The 12,227-nt window shown below is 41.8% G+C and overlaps 1 protein-coding gene across 1 annotated transcript in view; it reads right to left on the bottom strand.

The window, feature by feature from the left end:
* LOC134867322 (diacylglycerol kinase beta) overlaps window positions 1-11,757 on the bottom strand; it is a 103,499-nt gene extending 91,742 nt beyond the window's left edge. Inside the window, exon 1 of the mRNA XM_063887802.1 lies at window positions 11,546-11,757. The gene's annotated coding sequence lies outside the window, so the exon portion shown is untranslated. The remainder of the gene's footprint in view (window positions 1-11,545) is intronic.
* Between the last annotated feature and the right edge of the window lie 470 nt (window positions 11,758-12,227).

Genomic DNA, 12,227 nt, shown 5'->3' with positions numbered 1-12,227 from the left:
TGGGAAAGACTGTGCACGTTTTGAGTCCAGCTTAATGTCTCATGTCCTTAAATGAAAAGTATGTAAGACACCTTAGTCGTGAATTTCTTGAGCTCCTAAGCATCTTAAAAAACAGCGATCGCTTAAATGAGACTCCTAAACGTCATTAGTCTGCCCTAATGGTGGTGACAGTAGCTTTGAGTTTGGTTTAATCATACCAAAAGTGAGAACAAAGACCCACAGTGAGGCGTCTTCTGTTATGACGGCCCACGACTGTGGAACAGACCTGAGGGCAGCAGAGAGCGCTCATGTTTTTAAGAGCAAACTCAAGAACCTCCTTTTTAATTGAGCTTTTTTTCTGAATCGCAAAGCTATGTGTTATTAACCGGGAAGGGAGAGATATTATTGTTTCTATTTGTGAAATGTCTTGGTGTTTTCGTGAAGCACAAACATTTGTTTAGAAAAAAAGCTTAATTTGATTTGATTTGATTTTGTTTCTTCAATTTGCATTTATGCTTCAGAAATCATCGGAAAACTGTGGAGATTATCCTTGTAAAATATCACCAAAGGGTTGATTTTGTGCTTTGTTTCAAAATACATTGAAAACATCCTATTGTCTTTTTGTCAGTGCTATACAAACCTCCAGAGTGAGAGTGCAACAACTAAAATGCCACTGTTATCTGTGTGTGAAATACAAGCTGCAACCTCCTTGCCTGAGAGAAAACCCTTTTAATAAGTTGTAATAAGTGTGTGTGAAAATAAGACACAAGGAAAACAGAATACCATAACTGCAGCAGAAGAGATACTGGGTGAACAAAAGCTCACATGAAAGGAAACACAACTGTAGTCCAATGAGAAACAAGGTTCTCCTGCATCACCATCAAATAAACATGCAAGTGAGTGTGAAGACACACCAACACACATGTTGCAGGAATGCATCAAAGAGCATCTGTGTTTTAATCAATTAACCACATTTATTTTCTTAAACACTGTGTATGTTTTGTTAAGTGGCCACAGCTTTTTTCCAGCACAGACGGAGATCTGTGATGAGCATAATGTGCCTCGGAGGTGTAAATAACTATTTTACTTCGCCTCTCTCCTCATTAACATCAAGCGACTCTGTGAGTCACTGCCTTTTGTTAAACCCTCCGCACAGAGGCAGCAGATTTGAAGGAGGTTGTCCTTTTGGTCCGGTCTGTTTTCCCTCACTCATTGAGAAATAAAAGGTGGTGAGATACCCTGAATTAATAAATATGTTCAATTACTTTCTGCCGGAGAGTTCAGTTCAACAAATGCTACTTCAAATTATACATAGAAGAGAAAAAATGCTGGAAAAACAAGATCCCATTCAAGATATGACTCAAGTGGAAAGTTAACGGAAACAAACTTAGCAATTAAATCATGACGTCCACAAAGGAGAAGAAATAGCTTTAGCTTTCAGACTGGAAGAAACAGCTAACGGTACAGAAAGTATGGTTGTATGAGTCTCTGTTTTATTAGTCTTTAGATACTCGAGATACATTCCTGCTGTTTGTATGTTTACATTTATTAGTTTAACTCCTGCTCAAGGCCTGTTAATTAAGATGTATTTGAATGCAAAGACTTGAGACTAACTACTGACCTAGTCCCACCTTTGAATATAGCTGTAGACTCACAACATTTTCAAGACGTTTCATCACAGAAATATGTAAATCTCCTCACCCTATTTCCTTTAACTAAACCTAATACAGCACAAAGCTGAGGGTGGCTCGTTTAATCTCCATTAGAGCGAGTCCAACGCTCCGGTCTGCTGTTGTTACGTCTGCACATTCAACAACCGAGAGGTGTTCCAAGACATGAAGCGTGTGGAGAGAGCATCACTGCCAAATTAGGACACTGACGAAGATTAGAGTGAAAACACTGAAGAGGAGGGAAGGTAAACAGAAACTGGAGCTCTGACACAATTATGTCCGCAGAGGGCTGATCCAGAGTCAGTCCAGGAGAGCGTGGAGTTCAGCGTTAGCAGTGGGCTTTAGTTTGGTCTAATGCAGAACAGCGCCGTACACTGAATGAACTTCATCTATAGTCTCACTCACTGTTATAACCTCCTTCCTTAAGGTTTGAAAACAGCGACGATGTTCAAATATTAAGTAGAAAGTACTCCAATATGGTATTCACAGTAACGTACTTGAGTAAATTAAAAAACTGTGTTTATCTTGAAGACGTTGACATGTGTAGGACTATATAAAAAGTCTTTTTCAAGCAGTCAATGTTTTCATGTCACTATTTCTTTTGGGACTTGTCTTGGGAACCGAAGGGTCGCCTTTCAAGCCCCAACGTTTGAACAAAAATACAATGTACAAAACCCAAAATGCCCAATGGCTCCAAACCAACAGCAGCATATTTGTACTGAGACCTTTGCACTACTGCTTGTGTGTAGGGCCGGTTTGTGCATCTCTGCATGTGAGTGTTTTTATGCGTGTATGAATCTCTTCCAGGAATTCATTAAGTATGTCTTACTCATTTTGTTGCACATGGTCAGTTAGGGCAGCTGGTTTAGTCAGGACGGATGCAGACTTCCTATTGGAGTATAAAATAACGTTCACTCCCCAGTAGTTGTTTGGGATCAGCTCTAATGTAAAAGACCCTCCATGCAGATGCACAAATGCAGTGCAAGTGGGGAGGGAGAGGGTCTAGGGGTCTGTTCGGAATTGGGCTTGTAAAACTGAAAGCGATATGCCAGACAGGATGTGTCTAACTGACATTCCCCTGCAGAGCGCGGAGCAGGAAGCTGTGGGCTCGGCAGGCCATCGCTACAGGAAGAAGCTGTCGAGGTCCTGATAGCAGCAGAGAGGCTCGATACAGACACTCGGTGTGGGCATGTCTGCTGCAGGAAGCCAAAGGAGTGTGTGTCGATACGATTAAACGGACACCAACGTCAGCTTTGCGGCATCAAACACCAGTCATTTTCAGCACTTAGATAATCTTCAGAGTCCATGCACTTGCTAAATATAGACCATAAAACTGGGTCAGGAGCTTACTGAGCAACTCCAAGAACCCCAAAAAATTCAAGCTCCAATTTGCACCTGCATTGTGTGGAGGCTCCTTACAGATGCATTGCGATGGTTGGACATGTTGGTAAATGAAGCTCAAATGTTCTGGCTTTTAGTGCAAGTTTTCTGCAGAAACAAACAAACATTTGGAAAACAACTGAACTCTGCGTTGGCAAAAGAGCTCAGCTGTGTATGCCAGTTCTTTCCAAATAGAAAAGTGAAGTGCTCATTAGGCCACATGCTCTTACTGGATTATTATTAGTGCTGAATGTGTACATCCCTTTAATTACGCAGCTGGTAATCGAGCTAATTTCATTGACTTTACAGAGATGTGCTTGGTAGTTCAACAACCGGTTCATTTATGGAACTGAGATAGAAAAGCATTCAGATAAATGAAGTGGAGTTAAACACCGCATGATAGAGATACTCTACATGTGTTTATTTGTCTCTACAGTTGATGTGTGTGTGTATCTAGGTTTATTTTGTGCAATGTCTTCTTGTTTATTTGACATCTTGGCATCACAAAACAATTTCCTAGATTGAGATCAATTGAGTTAATTTAATCTAAATGTTATCTTTGCTCCTAAAATATAGTGAAACTTAGGTATAAAGAATAAAGTGTTTCCACCATAGAAACATCCTTAAGCCGATTAACAACTATAACAGAGCTAGAACTCCATCGCCTTTCGATGCAGCATGGTGAGAAATCGAAGTTTCAGGTAACAGAAATGTAGTCAGCAAAATGAACGACAATCACCCAAAGGACTCGAGGACACTAATTGTCTCATGGGAAGCCATTTGTTATGCAAGTGTTCATAATAACACACAAATGATGCCTAACTGCTACAACCCCCTGGGTGCTACACAAATAAATGAACACCACCACAGGAGCACCTTCCCCTGTCTTCATCGTCACTGTTTTATCATGTCAGCTGGACCATTATGTGTGCATGCATTAGCTCCATGCATTATGAATTTGGCAGCATGCTTTCTGACTGTAAGAGCGTTGCACACCTGCAGAAGTAGAGTACGTCTGCTTTGCATTTCCACATGACGCACGCATGTGTAGTTTGTGCGTGGGCACTTGAAATCCTCCGTTTTGCCCTCATCATCGCTTTTCTTAGAAGAAGGAAATCAAACGATTCAAGTGTGTGTGGGCTGAGGTTTAAAGTCTTTCGCCCTTGAGACCGAAAGAGGGCCAATTCTTCAGTATTTGTAACTGAAGCACTTCAATCACTTCAATTACCTCGATCCAATGGCAGGTTTCCATGCCTTTGTTCAGACAAATTAGCGGCTGTAATGGCTCGTCCGGCTCTTTGTAGCAATCTAGGATACTTAAGAAAGCGCTCACGGTACTTGAACAAAAAAGAAAGGCCAGGCAATTTGTGGTTTTGATAACGTACCAATATTGTTTTTGTGTGCGTTTCTCTCACTGAAAGAGAGTGTGCATAAAGGGCTGAAAAAGTCAAACACTGATTTCCCTGCAGCTCATTCCTGGCTCTCATGGACTTAATGGATCAAAGTCTGTGAGTGAAACTGGGCACATCTTAAACTCCTGCAGGGCAACACATTAATGCATGTCCGGGACAAGAGGAAGGGGACTTAACTGCGTGTCCAACAAATTAAAAGTCATAAACAAAAAAAAAGTGTGTCTTCGGAGTCAGGATTAGTAAATGAGTCAGAATACTGATTTGAGACAAATGCATTTTTTCCAGATGACACGTCTAACTGAAAGTTGATTGATCAATCATGAGTAGATACTAGAGGTTTCCCTCAGAAGAACAGTGTGTGATGTTCCCTCAGACTCTACAGCTCTGCCAAGTGCCAGGGAAAGCAGACGAACACAACTGCAACGTGCAAGGAGAAAAGAGAACAAAACAAGTTGGATGGATGGGTTTGAAAGGCTCTGTGCATTTCATCAACATGTAGGAGGGTAGAGTCCTGCGGTGTCTGCTAGGAGCAAACTCATTTAAGTGCGTGAGCTAGCTCGCATTAGCTGCTATGTGATTCACAACAACGATTATGTTATCTATCAATCACATCTTGTTTATATTGCCAAAGATTACACATTACACAGTTGTCTCGGGGGGTTTACAGTGGGTACGATATATACTACACCATCTGTGGTTGGATCCCGCAGCATACAAGGAAAAGCTCTCAAGAAACCAAACAATTAAATGGGGGAAAATGGAAGACATTTCTAAGCAGCAACCTAAGCTAAACTACAAACATACCTAACTCTTTTAACATCTGAACATCTTTATCTGAATTGTGATTTGCATTCTCAAACAGAAAGGAAATGTACTTAATTTGTTCCAGATATTAGGAGCAGAATAACTGAATGCTGCTTCTTCTAATTGTCATAGTTCAAAACAGTTGAAGGCAAATGTACACAAAGGCCATCCCTACTATAACACAGCTTTAGGAGCAACAATGACACTGTCCTTTCCTGATCAGTCACTTCAACAATAGACTAAATATCTTTAGCGTCCAAGTTAAAAAGCCATGTATGAAGTCAGGTGAGCCTGTGCAGGACTAGTGAGAGGACCAGAGAGCCGTTTGTTTCCTAAGTGCTTTTTTTAAAAGGCATGACCCCCACCTATATCTATCCATCTTTACCATCCATAAAGTCCCCTTCACTTTAACATAGCACTCTAACATCATAACACTGATTTTATGGTGTGCATGAGAAAATGAACTTGATGGGGAGCTGCACGTAGGCATCTAACGTACCATTAAATGCCTCTTTGTTTCCTGCGTTGTTTGCACTTTATCTTATACCTGATTGCTGCAGTGCATCATGTCGACAGTGTGTAGGTGCTCCTATTGCATATTATACCTTCTTGCTACATAACATGTTCTCTTCTTATGGAAATAATAGCATCTTCAGCAATGCTACGACCACAGTACAGGGGGAGGGGGGGGGGGAGGTCAACAGGCTAAAGACATCATTCAAGACAAATTTAGTGTCACAGAATGAACTGCAAGTGGGCGCAGTTAACCTTAGGGGCTGCATAGCGGGCTCCATCGTTACCCATATAAGGAGAGCTGCTGATCCCTTGTCAACTCACACACACTGCACCGAAAATCTCACACACACACACACACACACACACACACACACACAATGCTTCTCGTCCCAGACTATCTTCACCTCTCGCCCCCGTTATTAGAAATCATTGTTTCCACTTAGTCATCTTTCTTTTTTTATGTGATCTTTTCTTTCTTTCCATCTGCAGAGAATGAATCATGGTTTTTTTTTCACATCTTCCTCGCGCCATTAGTCATCGGCTGCCTACAGCAGGTGTTCACAGTCGACAGTGGAGCCGTTTGGAGCTTTGGAAGAGTGTTGTAAAGATTTTGGTGCATGTAAATGGTCTGAAACGCCTCCATTGAACTCCTTTGTTTACTTCTGGAACAGTGACATCACTATGTAACATGTTTCTAACATCCAACACATTGTACATGATAGGGTAAGGGGCGGGTCATCAGCAGTAGACCAATCATTAACAGACCCGGCCATCTAACCAATCAGAGCAGACTGGGCACTGGTTTCAGACAGGGGGTGAAAAGAGGTGCTACAGCACAGGCAGTATGAGAAAAATAAAGAGCTTTTTCAACATTGAAGCATGGAGACATGTCCCAGTAGAGACACAAAGTACACATCTGAACCTGAAAATGAGCATAATAAAGCTGAAGATTAGCCACAAGTGCACTACTGCACTAATCTGCTTGTAGCTAGCACCTGTAGCTTCCTGGACAAATGTTGTGGACTGACCTGTGATTTTTCTGCACTGCAGGCCGGACTCACATGCTCTCTGTTCTCTAACCTACAGGGGATGTAGCCTCACAAATACCACGAGGATTTATGGACAGCTTGGGTGTCATGGCAACTAAAAACGCAGAGGGGAATGGAAAGGCCATGCTACACACAACCACTGATTGCCCTGCGTTTAAAGGGGAATACCAACTGATGTACAAAGTGTGGTTGTGTGTGCAACATGTGCTGGAATATTTTAGTAGGAAAAGTAGCAACACTACATTGTAAAAATACCCCACCGCCCAACCACTGGAAGACCTTTGGTGTCAAACAGATAAAGCCTCATTTAGCTATTGTCACCCATGATTAAGACAACACTGCATAAAACAGCTCAAAGCGTCTTCAAAAGGTGGGAAATTTTATGCATAACTGTTAAAAATCCCCAAACTGATGACCTAATTTTCCTTGAAAGCCATCCTGAACACTGAGGTTACATTCCAGTGAAGGCATGTATATAATAAAACTGCAGGCCCGTAGTTACGAGACAAACGATAGCACTGCAGTGTGTCCTGTGTGCAGGATATATTCAATTAGAGAGGTTAGCCCTGTCTGCAAGCTACTGAATGAACTCTTTTCAGATACCATGGTGACCTAAATGCATGCTGTTACTTAAAGGTCGCATATTATCCTCTTTTCCAGGTTCAAGCTTCTATTTTGGGTTACTTCGAGCACATGCTATCATGCTTTATGTAACAAGAAACTGTTTAAATGCACCAGTATTTACTCTCTGTCCATTTGGACTTTGGAATTGCGTCACTAGGCTTGTGTTTATACTTTCTTCCTGTTGTCATTCACATACATTGCATCCGGAAATATACTGTGAAAATGTACCACTGTTACGTTGAAGAGATCTGTGAAGTTGTTAGACACTTTCTGACTGGGTGCGTTCCTCTACAGATTGAGTGATTAGATAACGTGCTATAGCAGTGTTTATACAGCCATTGGTCCTGATTTAGAATACTAAAAGATATGATCTCACTTTTTGACAATGCTTGTGAATTTCCATCTGTCTAGAGTCTTTAATTCCCTACATCTCAGTCAAGTTTTCAGGTGGAAAAGTGTGTCGTTAAGACGTTACTTCGCATATTCACCCAACAGAAATGCTACAGAAGTGTCACGTTACAAGACAGTACGCCAAAGACGCATTAAAAGAAATGCTAACAGTCGTCTTCTTCCTCTGATCAAAAAACGAATTGCTTGCCAGAGTTTGACAGGAGGGTGTGTGGGAAACTAAATAAAAAAGGAGCTGCTGATTTGAAGACATCGCAAATCATCAAACTGTTGGAGCCCGTGCTTAAAACTGATTATGCACAACACGGTTAAATTGAATCAGAACGACAAGTATTAAGATGTCCTGTTATTGGTTTGTGTCTTCATTTGAAAATAGGATTACACTTTAGATTAGGTAGAGAACCCACATCCACTTTGTGTCCAAAGATTTGTGCATTGCTTTTGCGTTATACAGTATTTCTTTTTTTTATAAAGACAGTGGGGAAACAGTATAAAAGCGATCGCTGGTAGTGGTGCACAGATTTATCGACTGATCTGCCGCTCCTCCCGGCTTTACTGAGCTTTATAGCAGCCTCAGCTCTATGTTCAGTGTCAGGTCTTTAGATTTACTGTTTGGTTTACTTTCACGGAGAGAATTAGGACTACAGCAGACCTACACATTTTCACTGTAACCATCCAGCTCAATGACAAACAGCAGCTATGGAGTGAACAGAGACCAAACTCAACAACTGAACCAAGAGACGTGATTTCAGAGTAAAAAAAGACATATTCTGCTCATTTCAGGTTCATACTAGTATTGTGTTCCTCTCCTGGGACATGTCTCCATGCTTTGATGTTCAGAAAGCTCTTTATTGTTCTCATACTGCCTGTGCTGCAGCACCTCTCTTCGCCCTCTGTCTGAAACCATAGCCCAGTCTGCTCTGATTGGTTAGCTGGTCTGCTCTGTTTACGATTGGTCAACCGCTTAGAGATGTCCTGCCCCTTAGCCTATCACGTACAATATGTTGGAGCGCTAGTCAATAGAAGCGCAAGTGTTACACAGTGATCTCACTATGTTCTAGAAGGCTTGGACTGGGAATCGTAGGGTCGCCGGTTCAAGTCCCCGAACAGACTTGAAATATGGAAGGTGGACTGCTACTTGGAGAGGTCCCAGTTCACCTCCTAGGCCCTGCTGTGGTGCCCTTGAGCAAGGCACCGGACACCTCCAATCCCCCCCTCCCCATTGCTCCCCGGGCGCTGCACGATAGCTGCCCACTGCTCCTAGTACTAGGATGGGTTAAATGCAGAGGACCAATTTCACTGTGTGTGCTCTGCTGTGTGCATGTATGTGACAAAAGAGGGTTTCATCCTCCGACTCTAAGAGAGGGGGGGAGTGTGTGGGAGAGAAACTTTGGGATTAAATTCTTTGCGGACCATTCACATGCACTAAAACCTATACAAACGCACTACAGGAAATGGAAAACCCCCAAAAAGCATATTAGGGCAACTCTAAAACAGTTCTAAGTTTATTAAAGTGGCGTAAAACGGAACTCTATTTAGCCAAAAACACAATTGAATAACTAATGTATTATGTTTCACTGCCACTGAAACTGGGGAGGCCTGCTAAGGAGTATTACCAATGGGTTTAACTTCTTAAATACCTTATAGACCTTATAATCCTCAGGAGGATGCAAACACTCATAATGATGCTCTGTGGTCACATCCCCATACAGATGATTAAATAATAAGCAAACCTTTTATCATTAGGTCTTGGATTTCATTAAATATGTTGCTTCTTCAAACAGATTCATTCATTTTAGCATAGGCCCACATAACTACCATCAACAAAAGGTTAATGACTAATAACCAGAGCGTTCACATCATCCTCTGTGTGATTTATTAGACTGTCAGTCATTATTTTTACCTGTAAATAATACTGTGAGAAACACAACAACGCTTTCAGTCACCTGCGAGGGGAGCTGCTATCCCAGAAGCTGCTGAATCAGTGAGTGACAGTAATGACTCTTTAAAGATTCATGCTCAAAACGCCTCCATTATTTAGTTTATAGTGATTTACGGGGCTGTTATTCAAATGTTGCTTTAAGGGGAAAGACACAGAAGATGCTTCATTTGACTAACAGTGTTTTCTCTTCTTAAAAAAGCTCCAAAACCAGGTGTTGCGAAACGAGTTGATAATCTTCTGATGAGGTCAGTGCGGAAATTATGAAAGGAACCGATTTGAGTAGGTCTGTGCATGCTCTTTCCTAATCACATAGATCCATGTTCAGACAGGCGATTGTTCACCTCTTAATCCATGTGATGAATTACTGTCTGATGGCAGAGGGATCATCATCATGAGGCTCCATCTTCATAGGACCTGCACTGACTCACCACCAGCTTCCCTTGCAATCACACACACACACACACACGGATATACACTGTATCAAGTGCGTATTCTCTTGTGGGACTCAACAGAACGTGAGCTGCATATCACAGCGCTGCTAAATGATCCTCTTCCCTTCACCCCTCTTCCTTCCTCCTCTCTTATTCTCGCTGTTGATCCTCTCCTCTGCTCTGCTCGCTTATTATCCTCGCAGTGGAGACTCAGGGCAGACATCTCCTCATGTTTATCACCGACCAAGTGCACGCCGTCAAGGAATAAATAACCATCACATCGGGTGATTGCTTGATGAGATGTAATTAGGCGTGCCGTCGGCAGATTAATCACGAGAAGTCAGACGTCTCATGGAAAAAGCACTGCTCTCGGTGAAGAGGGAGAGACATTAAGACGTGCAACATATACTCCATTTATTGTTAATTATATGAAAATATAAAGTGATTACAGCTCACGATAAACTCTCCGAACTAAGGGCAGCACAAGATTAAAATAACCTGAAAAAACATACATTCTTGGTCTGTTACTTTAGGTAATCAACACTTCTTCTTCCTCTGCTAAAACACTTGTAATCTTCTCCTTGTGACTCCCCAGCAAAGGTCACCTTATCGTGGTTTATTTTTAGTTCATTACATTAGCCTTGCAAGAAAAAGGAGCCTTTATTGATTGTTTTTTATTCTCCAGAAAAAACAGACCTGACCTTTTGAGGTGATTGGCACGGTCACTGACCGATCCAAGTACAGTACAGATCTTATTGTTGTTTTTCTGAGGTGCATGGAGTCCGAGACATTTTGTTTTTGAATCCATCGCCACCCAAACACACATCGCATCCACTAACCCAGACAAGTTGTGATATGTAAACCCACATCGCAAGGAATTTTCAGCGAGTCTAGTTCAGATACGGTACACAAAGAGAGTGAATTTTAAAAGTTATAGTGTGAAAAGGCTCAACATTTCAGAAAACGAGAGGGCGCTTTGAATGCACATTGGTTCTGCACATGTTCTTTTATTTCTAGTCTGTTTCTTCTTGCACTATTCGAGTTGTATTTAAATTTGGTTTATTGTTTAATGTCTTGTGTATGTTGCATTGTTGGAGGAGCCTGGGACTTACAATAAGATGCCCATTGCCATAACTACACTGTAGGTATACTGTGCATGTAACAATAAAGCCTTTGAATGTTTGAAAGGAACAAGGAGTGAAATGAGAAGCAGCAGAAGAGAGGCAGAGCAACACAAAAAAACACAGCATGAACATCGACATAAAGGCAAAGGCGATCAAGACAGAAATGTGACGACAGAAGGAGTAATCACAGAGAAAGTCTTGCCTACCTCTGGCTATTCCTGCTCCCGCTATAGTCCATGTAACATCCCTGGTTGGCGGATTAAAGGAGACCAAAGCGACTCAGGATGTGGAGGGGAGCCTGGTGTCTGGTTCCCTGTAAGCAGCAGCCAAACGTCCTCAAACAAACACTCGGCACGACAGCAGAGGCACTGGAGCCTCGGCAGGGATGGCAGCAACATCCCTCCCATCCACCCTGAATTCATTAACCCTCCTCCTCTCTCTGAATCTCTCTCCCTCTCTCTGCTTCCCCCTGTGTTCAGCTTCCTCTCGAGCTCTCTTCCTCCTTTCTGTGTCACTAATCAACAGCTGAGAGTTTCTTCTTCCTCCGTTTACTTGCAGTGAACAAAGGAGTCAGTGAACAGGAAAATTAACTTCAGATATTCTTATATTTTGCTTTCAACGCTTTAACTCCCAGAAAACTGCAACTCTGGCTGGAGTCATGTGTAAAATTAGAGTAATTACAGTGTAACATGGGGTAATATTGGTGTTACATGGGTTTAATAACAGTGTGTTATGGATGCATTGACACTGTATAGTCATTGGTGTAACTTGGGTATAATAGGGGTGTATTTTAATGTCGTAACATGGATGTAATAGGGGTCTAAATGTGGAAAATGGGTGTAATAATATAATTTGGGGATATTTGGGGTGTAATATGGGTAAAAGTAT

Source organism: Eleginops maclovinus, chromosome 7 (genome assembly GCF_036324505.1).
Source record: "Eleginops maclovinus isolate JMC-PN-2008 ecotype Puerto Natales chromosome 7, JC_Emac_rtc_rv5, whole genome shotgun sequence".
In the NCBI taxonomy this organism is placed as follows: Eukaryota; Metazoa; Chordata; class Actinopteri; order Perciformes; family Eleginopidae; genus Eleginops; species Eleginops maclovinus.
This window is presented reverse-complemented; position numbering and strand designations above follow the sequence as displayed.